Consider the following 15,324-nt stretch of genomic DNA (forward strand, 5'->3'; position numbering starts at 1 on the left):
TGAGGTTAAGTAGAAGTGTCCCCAGGAATACAGGCAGCTGTTATTCCACAAGGTAAAGTATATGTTTAAGTTCAGCACCTTTTAGTATCATGTATCATAACCTTAGGGTTTGGACGGGGTTAAAACGTTTCCTCCCAGATTTTTAGGACTGTGTCTCTAATCCTGGATCAAGCGCTGCTGTGGCCCGGAGCGCATGCACTTCATCTATAGCCCTCTGCTCTTCAACTTGCAGAAGAAGTTCGGATGGTAGAATTGATTTAAATGAACACCTATAAAAGTAACCATTCACTAAAAGTCGAGAAAACTTTGGTCGAGTCTCACTCTTAGGTCCCCCAATTATTAAAGGGAGTGGCACTATTTGAGAAATGTCCAAGAGTGTGTTTGGTTTGTTGTTTGGTTTCCATGGGTTACATTTGTACCTGTAATCGTTTTATTTTTTTTAAAGGTGGAGTCAGCAATTCTGGTGAATGCTCGTTGTCAAAATCACTTCTCAAAAATCAGTGAATGTTTTCCACACAATCCGCTACCTGTCCGTACTGTGTGCGTGGTAGAGAAAACAAATCCAGTCGTAATACACAGCCTATAGGCTCTGTAAACGGGCATTTTGCATGTTACATTTTAACAGTCATATACCCTTTGTTTACATACAAGTTTACAGAGCCTAGTCTGTGTATTGATACCAGCTTTTTCTTTTTCATCATCACACAGATCATCCAAAAAATGGATAAGATATGATGCTTTTGATTACGCTGTTTGATCTTCAGAGGATGCAGTTAGTTTGTTTTTGATAATTTTAATTGAGGTATAACGGAGCCCCAAACTACCCTCTCTTGTTTTTTTGTCTTCTAACCTTTCTGGAGTCAGTTTAAGGTATTGTTTCACCTGGTGTCTAGGATGCAATGTGTTTCGCTTGTTATGCCAGCATTAGCATGTAGAATGTGCAGTCAGTGTGTGCGCAGATGTGCGTGCATGAGGGAGTGTGGGTGTGTTGTGGATGATGCCAATCTGTACTCATGTGATCTTATTTTGCACCAGATATCATTATATTCAGCCCTCAAGGTACAACATTGCATGTACCGTACAGTCTGAACTCAAGAGTTGCTTCTCAGAATGTACAGGTGGGCACATACTGCTACAGCGGTTTTAAAAATAGTCATATATGAATCATTAGACTGGATTGACAGATTTGCAGTAATGATCCGAGTATTTTTTTTAAAAGGACATAGACGGGCTTTTACTTTTTTGCCTTCCATTTACAGCTGAGCCAAGCAATTGCAAATCTTAAAAGTCAGTTGTCAGATTTCGCCCAGTTTAAGCGAGTTTGACGATGAGTTCTTAACCACAATACGAGCCCGGTTGGCAGTTAAAGGTTGAGTCAGTGATTCTGGAAAATGCTTGTTGTCAAATCTTTTTTTTTGTCAAAATCAGTGAATATCTCCTCACAATCCGCTACCTGTCTGTATTGTTTGTGCTAAAAAAAATTTTTTTAACTAGGCTGTGTAAAATGATACAAACAAAAAGTATGTAAACAAAGGGGGCAACCGTAGTTTAGCAACATTCCAATTTACAGAGCCATGGCTGTGAATTAACACCAGATTTTTGTTCAGCGCACACAGTTGGGACAGGTAGCCGATCAAGAAGAGACATTCAGTGATTTTAACAAAAAGTGATTTTGACAACAAGCATCCTCCCAATGGTGTTTATAATAGAAAGTATAGTAGCTGATTATTAAAATAAATGTGTGTCGTTGGGCACTTTTTCCACCAGGACCTTGTAATTATCAAATTTAATTGACTGGCTGTTTTATGGTCTGTTGCATTTTACTGAGTGATTCAACAATTGTTCCCATGTGGGTGGCTATAGACTCACAGTACAGTGCAGTGAGTGTATCTCTCTGCGTTGTCACATGGAAGATAAATGACTTTCAGAGCTAATGATTGCATTCCTTTCTGGAAAGGTAAGTTAGCGCCTCGGGCTAGATAATACGGCTTGCGCTTCACTCCCAATTATTTCTCCACCAGTGGAAGATCAAATATGGACTGACACTATAGTCCATATTTTTTGACAAGGGAACACCAGCTACAGTGATAGTCTTAAAAAGTTCTGTCAAAGGAAAAGTCTTGACTTATGTTCCTTGGTGAGTTGTCCTCACTGTTTGATGGATTGTTTAGTCTTGTACTAGACACATAAGACACATGAAAACAGTATCAAGTCTGCAATTAGCTAGTTAATGTGTAGCCTATTGGAGAGAGAGACAGCCTGGCGCATTGTGGTTTCGTGTGTCGAAAGGGTCAAGGTCACACATCGGAAGTCCCCCATGTCTAAGCTCGACAGGTCCAAGTGCTTATTTTGCTGGATTGTGAAGCGAGATGATATGTTCCCCCCCCCCCCCCCCCCCCCACCACCACCACCACCACTGCCCTGAAGTGGAATGTGATTGAGGGGGAAAGTGAGAGGCTTAAAAAAAAACTGCCCATCAGTGTGACTGTGTGACCCTGGATGGCCCCAGCTAACAACCAGAGAGATGCCTGGGATGCTCGGGGGCAGAGTAACATAAGACAAATTCTGCGAGACACCCTTGCAATCCTGGTGTGGCACGCACGTCTTCCTCGGCCCCTGCTCTGAAATACCTCTGAAAGGCCTCCTCACAGCAGATATGCCAGCTTGGATAGCAGGCAGCTTCTTTTCACAGGTCATGATACCTCCAGTCACTTCATTTCATTTTCTCTTGACATCCCCTGTTGCTTGTTTGTTTGGTAAACATGTTACACCTGTCGGAGGAATGCTCGGTTGCTAACGGGCCAAAGTCCAGGAGCATTTATTATGTTCGCCGGTGTTTCCCCTTCCACGCTTGCTTCTCGCCTCTCTCCTTTTTCCATCTGTTGCCCTCGCAGCACTGGACACAGTAAGTGTGAAGGAGTGAATGTGTGAGGGAGAGCGCGCCTGTGTTGGTATACGCATGTGCCCCTATATGTGGATGTGTTGGCACCATGGCACACACACACACTAACACACACATACAGACAGACACACACACGAGCACGCGCCCACAGAGGCTACTGGGTTGTTGTCTGGATGGCTGTCTTGTAATGGAGATATAGAGGCAGTGTTTTTATTTATCCCTCCGCCCAGCTGTCACTGTTGTGTCTGGACCCGGAGTTGTGTTCGCTGAACTCGGGGGCTATGGGACACTTGGAAAACTGTCAAATCCACTAACCCTCCCAACTATGCAGAATGTTACAGCCCCAGTACACACCCTGCTGCTGCTGCTGCAAGACTCTTATTTTGGAAAACAAAAGCTGAGAGGGGACATTCAGGAAATGTTCAACCTCTATCGCCACTCTACTACCTTGACATGTTTGTGTAGAGTGAAACCAGAGCCGCAATAAAAGAAAATAGATGCCCTCGTTAATTTCCCTTTTATATGTATTCCAAGAACATGGAGTGAGAATGGTAAGAGGTGGAATCTTTCTTAACACCTCAGATACTGTGAGACCAAATGAGGCCGATATATTTCAAATGTCTTGGATTACTTAACGAGACACTGCAAGTGAATAGGGTGAAGTTTTTACCTTTACCAAGCTTTGCCAGTTGATTAACTGCTTTGAAATAATCATTTTTTTTATTAAAAAAAATTCAGAAATGTATACTGTATAGCCTGTAACTAATTATGTGTGAATTTGCATCTCTCTAAACACCAAAAATCTAGGTGTTGGATAAAGCCAGAGTAAAATCTTTATGACATTTTGACAATATATATTAGTGTCCAAAATGTTGGATACAGGCATTTTTCATTTTATATATCAAAAAATACTATGTGCAGGTCTTAACGATATCTTAATTCAGACAATTACCAACTTAACAAATCATTCTGTAATCACCTTCAGACTGGTGCTAAGAATGATTATGGAAAGTTTAGTTAATGTAAGTGCTTTAGAAGTTGGGATTTTTGGTTCAGCCTATTGAAAAAAACTAATGTTAGGATAATGGTTGTTGAAGATGGTTGTCTAGGAGAAATATACATCCGCGTATGTACATATTATAAACTGATATTTTGTTCTGAAAACTTAGTCTAAAGCCCTATATGTAATGGAGTGAAAAATACAACATTGTCTGTAAAGTAGCAGAAAATGGAGATACCCACCCTCAACATTTGACACAAATGCAACACTTTAGTAAATGTTGCGTACATAATTACATTCCGTTGTTGCTTCACTCAGAGTTGAATAATTGCACATTGCAGTTTTAACAGCTTTCCACACCTTAAAGGAACGGTTTGACATTTTGAAGAAAAGTGAGATGAAAAGTTCAATAGCCACTCCCATGTGTGTATGACAAGTTTGAAGCCACAGCCCGGAGCTAGTTAGCTTAGCACAAAGACTGGAAACCAGGGAGAACTGTTTTTGTTTTTTGCAGGGAACAGCAACTTTTTTTTTCTTTCCCATTCTTACCTTTAAAGGTGCTGTAAGCAGAATGGTTCTTTTAGCTAACTTCCTGTCAGTTACTGCAGTTAGCAGTCCCCTCGCTCGTCCCTACGTCACCACATTAATGCACTGCGGTCTTCAAGCAGCAAGTTATCTAGCATCGTCTCAGATCCATAAGTGTGATAAAACATGATAAAAACCATCAAAACAGACATTGGGAAGGATTGTTACGTGCTCCGCCATTGTAGGTGCATAAACATTCACCCATCTGTTGCTCTGGCGTGCACCGGCAGCGAGACCATGGAGTGTATATAGTATATATGACTGAAACGAGTGTCGGTTTGTAGCATTCTCTCTTCTGATTGGATAAAAAATTTGGGATACTACAATAAGTTTATTCACTGATAACATGCAAAGCAGCTGACTGAGAGATCGGCTTTATGAAACGCGCACATTATGTAAGTGATCACTGTATGAATAAAGAGCGATTTTGCACTTATATTAACATAAATAAACCGCTTACTTCACCTTTAAGCAGCTGTTTTTACTTTTCTGCTAAACTACGTCAGTGGTCTCCGTGAACGTAGCTACATTTTGAAGGCACAGATATGAGAGCAGTAGAATTGAACTCTTCTGAACTGAACTTACCCTCGATCAAGAATGTCCCAAAATGTCAAACAATTCCCTACAATTGAACATTGACTTTTCTTCTTCATTGCAGGACACCGGCAGATGGGGTTGGACTGACATTATCTCTCCCTTTACAAGAGGGTTGTGATACTTTAAGACACTAATGACATTGTGTTATATGATATGAATAGGTGTTAAGGCTTCTGGAGGGGTCGACTGTGAGGGCCACGGTGATGATTGCCAGTTTAAGCCGGTAAGTGTAACAATACATTTTTTTTTTAAATTTAATTACAGTAACTTATTTTTAGATGTTGTTTCGTGAATGAATTACGTAAACATGCTGTGAGTTTACCATAGTTCCTAGAAAGCTAATGAGTCATTTGAAATCCACAGGAGCTGTCTATGTATTATGACCTCCATCAGAGTGTATCAGCATGATAATGTTATAAAATGTCAAGTGAAATGTGCTGACTGAGCTGTACAGCACCCGTATGTACACACTGCCTGATGAAAATGACCACACTGGCATGGGCTCAACGGCAGACGAGAACTAGAGCACCATTCAACGGGTCAACGATGATGACTGATGATTCCTCAGACACAGACATTTCACATCTCAGACACAGAATATGAGAGTGTGGCTTGTGTTGCCATGTCAGTCGTCCGGCTCCTTGTTTTTGGGATGCTCCTATTAGACGCCGGCCAGACAGACGGCCAGCAGCGGTGAGGACTAAGCACCGATGACAAGCTGCTGGAAAGGCTACCGAACCCACATTCAAATTTAAATCCCTCATACACATACGCATCATAGCTGTCTGAAATCTGATGCCCATCATCATTTTATTCATTTATTTGCTACAGTGGAAAACATTGGGTTTGTTTCAGAGTCATGATTTACACTTGTTTGTCGTGAACTTAAATCAACCTTGAACTCCATTTATTTAAGGTTGGGGTTAAGCATTTAACTTTCAACTTCTTGCCAACAGGGGGAAATAATAGTCCCCCCCCTTACACATTGTGCACACATACAGACAAGTATATGCAGCCATAGGAGCAGTTGTTCTCAGTTTGGAGCTTGTTCTTGTCAAAGTATTTCAATGATGTATTCTGCTTTGAAATACGTTTGTGTGAAAGTGTAGCATTATTCAAAAATGTGGGAATCCTATTTGTGAACGGTCAATGAGCTAAAATGTGGCAGACACACGGATAGGCAGTGGTGGGGTCAATATTCGTTACAGCCAATAGGGAAAATGATTTAACTTCATCAATAACAGATATTTTACATTTTATCCAACTACATTGATTTAACAGTAAGTTACTTTTGAGATTTAGATTTTACATGATAAAATCCTTTTATAAAATGTTCATTTAATGTTCATTTATGGACTTCAATATAGATCCACTTTGACCAATAACAACAGTAAAGTAGAACTTATTTGTTAATGCATCGATAATATTGATCCAGTAATATAATAGCACTAATTATTAAACTGTAACTCTGCACGTATACATTTCTTTTTGCAGAACTGTAATGTGACTTTTTTAAAGTTTACACTAGTAACATTTAAAAACAATTGTAGTTGGGTTATTTTGTATTGTGTGCTGCTGCTTTTCCTGAAGTAAACCATGTGAACACTTTTGTCCACAACATTATTTCTTATTTTTCGAGTGGCATTTTTGCGTTGAAAAAACCAAAACACCTGAGAAACACAAAAAACCATGCCCTGACCACAGTCACAATCAGTGGGGGAAAACATATGTGAGCCATGAGCCAAATGTCAAAATAGTGTTATTATCCTTTTTAAGAATGTTAATCACACTGGTCTGAGCGCTGGCCATCTACTATCTGCCTCCAGGGCCTGTTTCTCCAGTGGTTTATGAGGGAGGTTAAGATGTCAGCGTGAGCCTGGTTAAAGACAGCAGCAGCTCCCTTTAAACTGTCCCCCGGCCTGACCTCCAGGCACAGGAGGGAAAGAATGTGATGGGCTTGACGCTAAGTGAGTGGCCCCAGTTCTCCGTTCCCCCTGACCCCCTCTATACGCCCAGCAGCAAGTGGCCCCCCTCTAGGCTGCTTGTGTCAGCCACCGTGCCCCCAGCAACCTCCTCCCAAACTTTTCGCAAATATGTCCTGGATATGGCTGGCATGTCGTACGCAGATGTCCCAGTGGTGGGAGATAAATTTGAAAGCAAAGGAGATGTCAGGCCCGGGCGACAGCTGTGGGCTACAGTTTCACCAGATGTCCGCCCTGTTACTAACCTTTTGAGTTTAGTAGACATGAACCGGCTCACCTCGCTGGACATGCTTCACATACACAGTAAATATTTTCTCAGCACATAGGAGGCGCAAAGCAGAATTTGTTTGTCGCGGCTCACATGGCTGCAGCCTTCAGGGCGTATTGATTTATAAGATCTGGAGGCACGCACTGGTGAGGCGCAGCAGCAGCAGCCAGCCTGTGTTTTTTAACTTGAAGGGAATCACAGCTGGAGCCCTGACAGAGTGAGAAATAACAGTGTGTCCAAGCAAGCAGTCTGACCACTGATTGGATGATCCGGGTTTGGAAGTGTATTAAGGCCAAGGGATATGAAAACAAATTAGAGGTTGAAGTTTTTATTTTCATTATGCACTTTGAGGAAAAAGTCCAAATGTTGAGAACAAAGTAGAACTACAACTTGTGAGTGTAGATGAAATAAATGTCTAGATTAAAGTCCACAGTTCATGACTGGAAATATGCTGGAAAGCATAAAAATCCAAATTTCGGGATCAACAACACTTATTGTGTTATTAGAAATCAAACGATGCATCTTTGCTACAACTTAATTTTTACTAAAACCAGACATCCTCCAAGCGTGCTTAGTAACTGTGCTGTATAGAGTGAAGGTATTGAATATTCCTCTCATTTTTTCCCCCTGAGCCATGGCTCTAATGTTCTTCCGTATCCTGGAAATGGAGTTCCTACTGAAAAACGTTTTTTTCTCTCTCAAAATGCACTTTTTTCCCCCCTGCCGTTTGTTCGGCACTGTGCTGCCTTCCCATTGGTCAGACAGCGCTGAGGGCTGTGATGTCTGAGTGTGGACAGGGTTTACATTCCAGCAGTGCTGCCATCAGACACTAGGTGCCACCAACACAGCAGTGGCATTTCCTGTACAGTGGCACGGTGTGTCTACGGCTCTGACTCTGGCACACAGTGCACATTGGTCACAGACGCTCCCCGGTCAGTGCAGCGTGATTTGAACCGAGCCCCAAATGGCTTCGTGTTACATGTCTGCGCTTCCTGGCATTGCTGAAATCTATTCAACCCCTTTAAAAATTGTTTTGATAAGTGGGGATAGCGTGGTGTTTTGAAAGGCCCTCGCGTGGTGAAAGATAAGCTCCATCTCTTTGTGCGATGACTCTCAGTGACTAATACTGACAGAGGGCAGAAGAGGTGTGTTGACGCCTCCCATGTGTGTGTGGCATTCTATGGAAATGCCTTCACCGAATCACCTTACAGGAAATGTTGGCACTTGAACTCCAATTCGTCCGAGTTCATCCCATGGTTGAGATCTTTCTTAATCCTTCGCTATTGATACGGTCTCACCTGAGGCTGTTGGATGAGCTTGCTTGCATGTGTGTGTGTGTGTGTGTGTGTGTGTGTGTGTGTGTGTGTGTGTGTGTGTGTGTGTGTGTGTGTGTGTGTGTGTGTGTGTGTGTGTGTGTGTGTGTGTGTGTGAGAGAGCAACCAGGCACTTGGCTGTGTCGGGATGAGGTGGGGCTGGGAAGGAGGGATTTGGCATCTGTAACTTTCATGGAAAAAGCTACCTGACTGACGACATATACATCACATTTTCCACTCTTGCGCACAAAAACATGGGGAATAATGCATGATAAAAAAGGCCATGCATATCGTGCACCCAAAGCAGCGCTTGCACATGCACTCACGTCAACTCACCGTCAACGCGATGTGTTTGCTTTAGCAGTGAAAGCCCACAGATTTGTCATCGGCTGTTTTTTTCATTCTCAGACCGTGGCAGAGCGGGCGCTGCATGGCTCTGAGATCATTTGGGATCACTTAACTGCACTGCATATGAGCGTCTGTCAGGATTACACATATTTCAAATGGTTGACTTGCCTTATGCAGAAGTAACAAGCTTCACTGTTAGGAGTGAGGAGAGACTGAGTGGGGATCCAAACAGGCCCCCGAGGGCTCAACAAACCAGTCTGGCAGCCTTCTCAGCCAGCCCGCTGGAGTCTTAAGAACGGATTTGTTTTTTCAGCCCTGTTATTTTCCTGCTTGGTTAATAATAGGACTTCTTGTATTACAAAACAAAAACAAAACAAAAGAAGGCCACAACGGTATATGTCACAAAGACATAACAACGCATTTCGAGCAAGGTTGATCCGATGAATCACGCTTTTTGTGACTTTGTGTGATTAAATGTGAGATTAACGTTTTCTCAGGCATTTCAACGGTTGACTTGAAACCATCTCACTTCTCTGGTCCACTTTCCTTTGCTCTCATCTCTCGTCTGAAGTGGACGGTTGAGATGTGTTGACAGTTTTTTCCTTCTTCTAATCGTTCTGGTTGACTTAGTATATATATATATTCAGTGCTAAACACCAAATTAAAAAATTTAACAAAAATCAAGTGACTTCCCACGTTTTTCATTATGGAACTTTATGAGCCTTGACCAATGCCCATCTCCTTACTGTTGGTGAATTGTGTCCTTATAGGCCTGAACAGCAAAGATACCCCTTGTGAAAATCAAGAAAATATGATACATCTTTTATTGTTAATAGTTGTATAGGCCATAGGCAAGGATACAATTCATGAAACATCTGGAAAATCACAACAAAATAAAGTTCTTCCATAATGGCTGCTTTATTACAAACAATTTCATCATATAAATGTGGGGTGTGTGTAACCGACCTATGTATATTATTATCTCTTATGAAGCATCTGCGGCACAGAGTAAGTGCACGGCCCCTCCTGAAACAATAAGAAAAGATCCCCTTACTCAATTAAACGCAAAAGGAGGGCAACTTGTGCCCAGCTGGGAAACTTTGTAGGCAGGTTAGTGCTGGCATATAATCAATGCAAAGCTTGTTCTGCATACAAGAGAAGAAGAAGCTCAACTCTAACTGTTCTGAATCATAACACAAGTCAAATTTAAATAAATTAAATGGTGCAACATAACTTACATCATCCATCATTATAACTTCTCAATCACACCGTCTCGTGTATCACTGTGTTGGTCGGTGTTCACACACTGACGTACTGAGAGCAGGCGTCACAAGCAGCTGCAGTTCACTTTACCTCCGCTGGCAACACTGTTGAGGAATTTCAGAAAGTTCCATAGTGCACCTTTAAAGCTATAGTGTGTAACTTCTATTGCCACCATCAGGAATTCTGAGAAATAACAACAACACTGTCGGCGCATCAACATGAGGTAAGCCTTCTGTGATCGCGCACAGATTTTATACCTTCTGCTGTTTGTCCAGGTTTTTTTTTTTGCAGTAGAACTGAAACATTTTGTGGCCGCTTCTTGAGCTCCTGCGCCAATGTGGGAAGGTGGGGGGGTCGACACCAGTTTGTAAACTTTGCCATACCGAGAAATACAGAGAGAGCTTTGTGGAGCTGATAGACTTGATCAACTTTGTGTCGGTTGGCTATGGCTTGAATGTTACCGACATTCATATTCATTCATATGAAAAAGTTACACACTAAAAAAAAATCGAAACTCAATAGCCTATAATATTTTTTGGTTCTTTATTCAAACCATGATTGGTAGTTTGTAGGGCTTGTGAACAAAAAGAATTAATGACTGCGTGAAGATGTTTGACCTCAGGGTCAGTGCTGAGCCAGGTATCACTCAGGACAGGCTGCCCAGTGACTCACACTCCACTCTGGCTGTGCGACGCCTAGGCTAGAGAGGTTATGAACTCATCGGATGCAGAGATCCATTCTGGTTCTCCTCCATCAGCATCTGTATCCTGACAGCCCCACATCACCTGCTGCGAAAGGCCTTTTCTCAGCGCTGCCGTGCTTTGGCAGCCGATAGAGATATCATGTACGGCTATAGCCAGGGGTAAGACGAGAGGAGCGGAAACTGGCCTAACAGCGTGTTGTCGCCATAGCTGTTTTCACACAAGCTCACACTGCCACGCCACCGTATACCCAAACAGAGGCACCATCACAAACCCCCTTCTCTGGCTAACAGAGGCCGACGAGTGACGTTATCCTGCAGGAACCTATAGGGTCTACCTGACACTAGCAAACATCCCCGTCCCTCTGCCTCCTGCTGCCTTCCGGGATCAGCTTTCATGTGTGGTCATTGCAATGTAAATTCTCTAAGCCTAGCAATTAGCCAAAAGGATTACACTGGTTTCTGCAGTCGGGCTAACGTCACCTCCTGTACTGTACATCAAGAGTGGGTCAGCTAAAAAAAGAAGAAAAAAAGAGGCAAAACTAATGAAATTAAAGGTCATTGTTAAATGTTGAGGGTCCCGCTTTTTTACTGACTGTGACTCATTATAGGCCCTTTTCTAATTTGATTTGATGTGCAGCCCCTGTAAACCCAAATCCACAAAATCCTTATAACTAGGTCTATGTACTTTGAGGAGTTAGTTGTGTGATAGTAAGCATCGGACAAGAGCTAGACATATTTATTTATCCAAATAAAAGATGTTGTCAGTAAACTTTACAGAAATTTGGTTAACATGAGGCAGGCTGAGGGAGGGGGAGGGGGAGGGGAGAGGGGAGAGGGTGTTGTGTATGTATTGTATGTGTTTACTTATTCTGTTTGTTTTTTTGTCCATATAAACATAAAACCACTAAAATAAAAGTAAAAAAAAAAAAAAACATGAGGCAGGCTATGCTGTGGTTCTTATTACACGTAGGGCCAGTTTCACAGACATGGATTAAGCCTAGTCCTGGACTAAATGGAATTTTGAATGGAGATTGTCCATTGAAAGCACAATTTAGTCCAGAACTAGGCTTAATCCATGTCTGCGAAACCGGCCCAATAAGTATTTTGAGCTAATCACAGCACTTCTCTGCCCAAACGCTCTATAAAAACTATGACTGTTGCCATGGAGACCATTTGATATGGCCACGCCCACAACAACCTCTCAAACGGTCTAAAAAAAGCTGTTTTTGTAATGTTATTAAACATTTATTTGAATTTCTGTAAAAGTCTATTAAGAGACCCAACTTTGTTGATATCATACTCTATATTGATTTTGACTATTTGAGACCAAGTAGGCTGAGGCTTTAAGAGTGAAATCAGCATCAACAAAAGCAACCCTTTCTCTTACTGCTAAGCCAGCATCATACAGTATGTTCTCTGATGAGTTGAGGCTTAGGTTTTCTTCTATGTACGAAAGGGAAAAATGGCGATGTCCCAGTTTTGGGGTATTTGGGGATTTTTTTTTTGTTCAGGCGTCACCATTCACAGCATGTCGGACGTGTAATTGTTTGATGGATTCGGTATGTTACAGATGAACTATATCCATCTACTCATCAGAGACTCCAAGAAATGCCTCTGAAAGATCCACTTTCATCCAAGCATCCCAGAACATCGACAGCGTGTTTTATTTTTAAAGCGTATCCAGTGACAAAGGACACTTCAACCCCTCGCTTAGATTACATGTGGACGAGTGTAAGCTCATGGATGGGAGGGTAGGAGGGGGGGTAATGTGTCTTTGAGCTGCCCCCAGGCATCATTATGTCCTATGCATACATGCTTTTTAATGGGTTGAGGGGCAGACCAATCACACTTGTCAACCTGTTGCCGGGAGACCGGCGGTGTGGTTTGCTAAATACCGCTCCACAACTTTTACATCATGAACTATATTTCTGAAAGTTAGAATATGAAAGATTGTGTTACCTCGCTGAAGTGCTGAAGCAGGTCCCAGGAACACCTGCTCTGTCAGGGTACAATATCATCACCACTGCTCTCTCCGCTCCGGACAATTTCCTCATTTAATGCCTGCTCTTAATTGAGAAGATGATCACCGCCTAATCCCCATAAATGATCTAGTAATTAATAGTTCATCCATAAAACAGAATCAAATGCAACTCTTCTTCATTACAGATAAAGGTTGTACTTTTTGTGACAATCATTTTGTCAAATATCTTCCATTGATACATGCTGGTGTATGAATCAAGTGTTGCGTTGTAAATGCTTTAAAAAAAATTGTTTCCAATGTATCAAAATATTGAATTAGTTTTTTCCAAAAGGAACAAGCAGTGAGGAGAAATGCAGTAAGACCTGCAGTAAGACTTATAGTCTGTCAAATTAAATTATAAATTTGTCTATTTTTTTTTAGTACAGTAGCTATTTCTGACACCTTGTAATGGGTGAACAGACCTGCTGTCTTTAAGTACTCTTTCTTTCTTTCTGTTCCCAGTTAGTTGGAAGTAGTAAGTACAAATGATTAGTTTATCCAGGCAAAGTGTTTAGTAGCAATGGGCCTTCAAAGTAAAGCATCATGTAATTTATAATGCCTCAGTTACATTTTATAGTCAGTCTGCTAATGCTCAAGATTTAGCAGTAAGCTGAAGCAAGCATTTGTTTTCAGTGTGTGTGTGTGGACCACTTGGATGTCACATTTGGTATGTATTTATGTAATTACGTGCTAATAAGCCCATGTTTCAGTTCATTTCCCCCGTAGAGAGTGTGAAATTACACTGTGCCGGGGCTAAGTCCACACCGTGAGCGACGCTGACTGACATCAAAAGACAGCATAGACAGGTTTAGTGTTGGATTAGCTGTGATTGATGCTCCGTGGTTCACTGGTTTGTCTGCTCCTCAGATCTAAGACTGGTTAGAGGAGAGCTTTGATTGTGTTTACCCCCAAAAAGGTGCTGCGCTCCAGTTGCTGATGGGATTCTGTGCCCTTGGGAAGAAAAAAACCGAAGTGATCCAGTTGTACCCGTTTGAACCGGGTTTAATCCAGGGTTTTAATGTTTTTGTTTAGTCTCCAATCCCCTCGTGGCCTGCTGGTTAGCCAGTGTACTTTCATGGGGTGCTCTGCCTGAGGAACCACAGTATTCAGGTCTGTTCCCTTCCCTGCTATAAGCTTCCCTTTATGCGTCCTGATTTTGCATTTCACATTAACTCTTAAGGCAGGAAACTGCAGGTGAATAGGGTAGCATGTTTAATTTATGAATTGCATCATTAACTTTGCCAGTTGATCATTTACATTAACACATTTTTAATCTCATTAGACATTTTTGAATTACAATTTTATATTATCAATATGTAAATGTGGCAATATCTAACTAATTATGCGTACCATTGCATCTCTGTAGAAAAAAGTAAAATTCTAGATGTTGGATTAAGCTGAAAGTTGAAGGTCACCTATTATACAAAATGCAATATTTCATGTTTTTTTAAACGTGTGATTAGAGACTTCCAAAGAATGAGAAAAAACCACCCTCTCTCTTTTTTTCCACTTTAACCTTTCTGAAAACCTTTCTGAACCCCCCACTACCAACTTAAGGGCCAGTGTCCACCTAAAGATGCGGCCACACTACACGCGTTACACGCGTAAGCCCGCACACAACCGGGTGAGTTAATTAATGCTATCTGGCGCTAACATGGTTTATCGGCTAAAGCACAGCCGTACATATTCACTGAATTAACCAAGAAGCCCATTCTCCTGGTTTACTTTCCCCACGTCTTCTATTCCCGAGCGGCTGTTTTACAGCACCGGCCGCCCGCAATACATTTTCCTCCTCTGTGTTTCTCAGCCTCTGTGTACACTGTTCTCCGACCGTGCCAATGTATGTGACGTCGGTCAAGCCAACGTGGCTAATCGTCACGTGTAGGAGCGTAAAAAGTTAAATTTTTGGAACTCCGCGCGTAGTGTGGCCGCACCTTAACGGCTTTTTCCGACCGCAAGCGCCTTTTTCCAATTGATTCCCAATGAGAAGCGGCCGCCTCGGCAAAAGGCGGCCCCTTGGAGAAAAGGCGCTTTGAGCTTTTCCAGTTGAAAAAAGCTCAACTTTTCAGAAAGGCGGCGGGGACGGCACCGCCGTTTTTTTCAACGGGCCAATGACATAGTAGATCGTCGGGACTCGTCGCCTTGGCAACCAAGAAGAAGAAAGAGAAACTGCTTTTACAGTCTCTGTTTACCCGAAACTGCACGAAAATAGTGACTTAAAATGACCAGAACAGAGGGAGGAGAACCCGTTTGTGGGAGCAGATTAGGCGAACACTTGATTCGATGTATTCGCCTACGGATCGTTTCATGCGGACACGTCAGCCTACAACTTGCTCCGTGCGT

This window comes from Ammodytes marinus (genome assembly GCF_949987685.1).
Source record: "Ammodytes marinus genome assembly, chromosome: 8".
Lineage (NCBI taxonomy): Eukaryota > Metazoa > Chordata > Actinopteri > Uranoscopiformes > Ammodytidae > Ammodytes > Ammodytes marinus.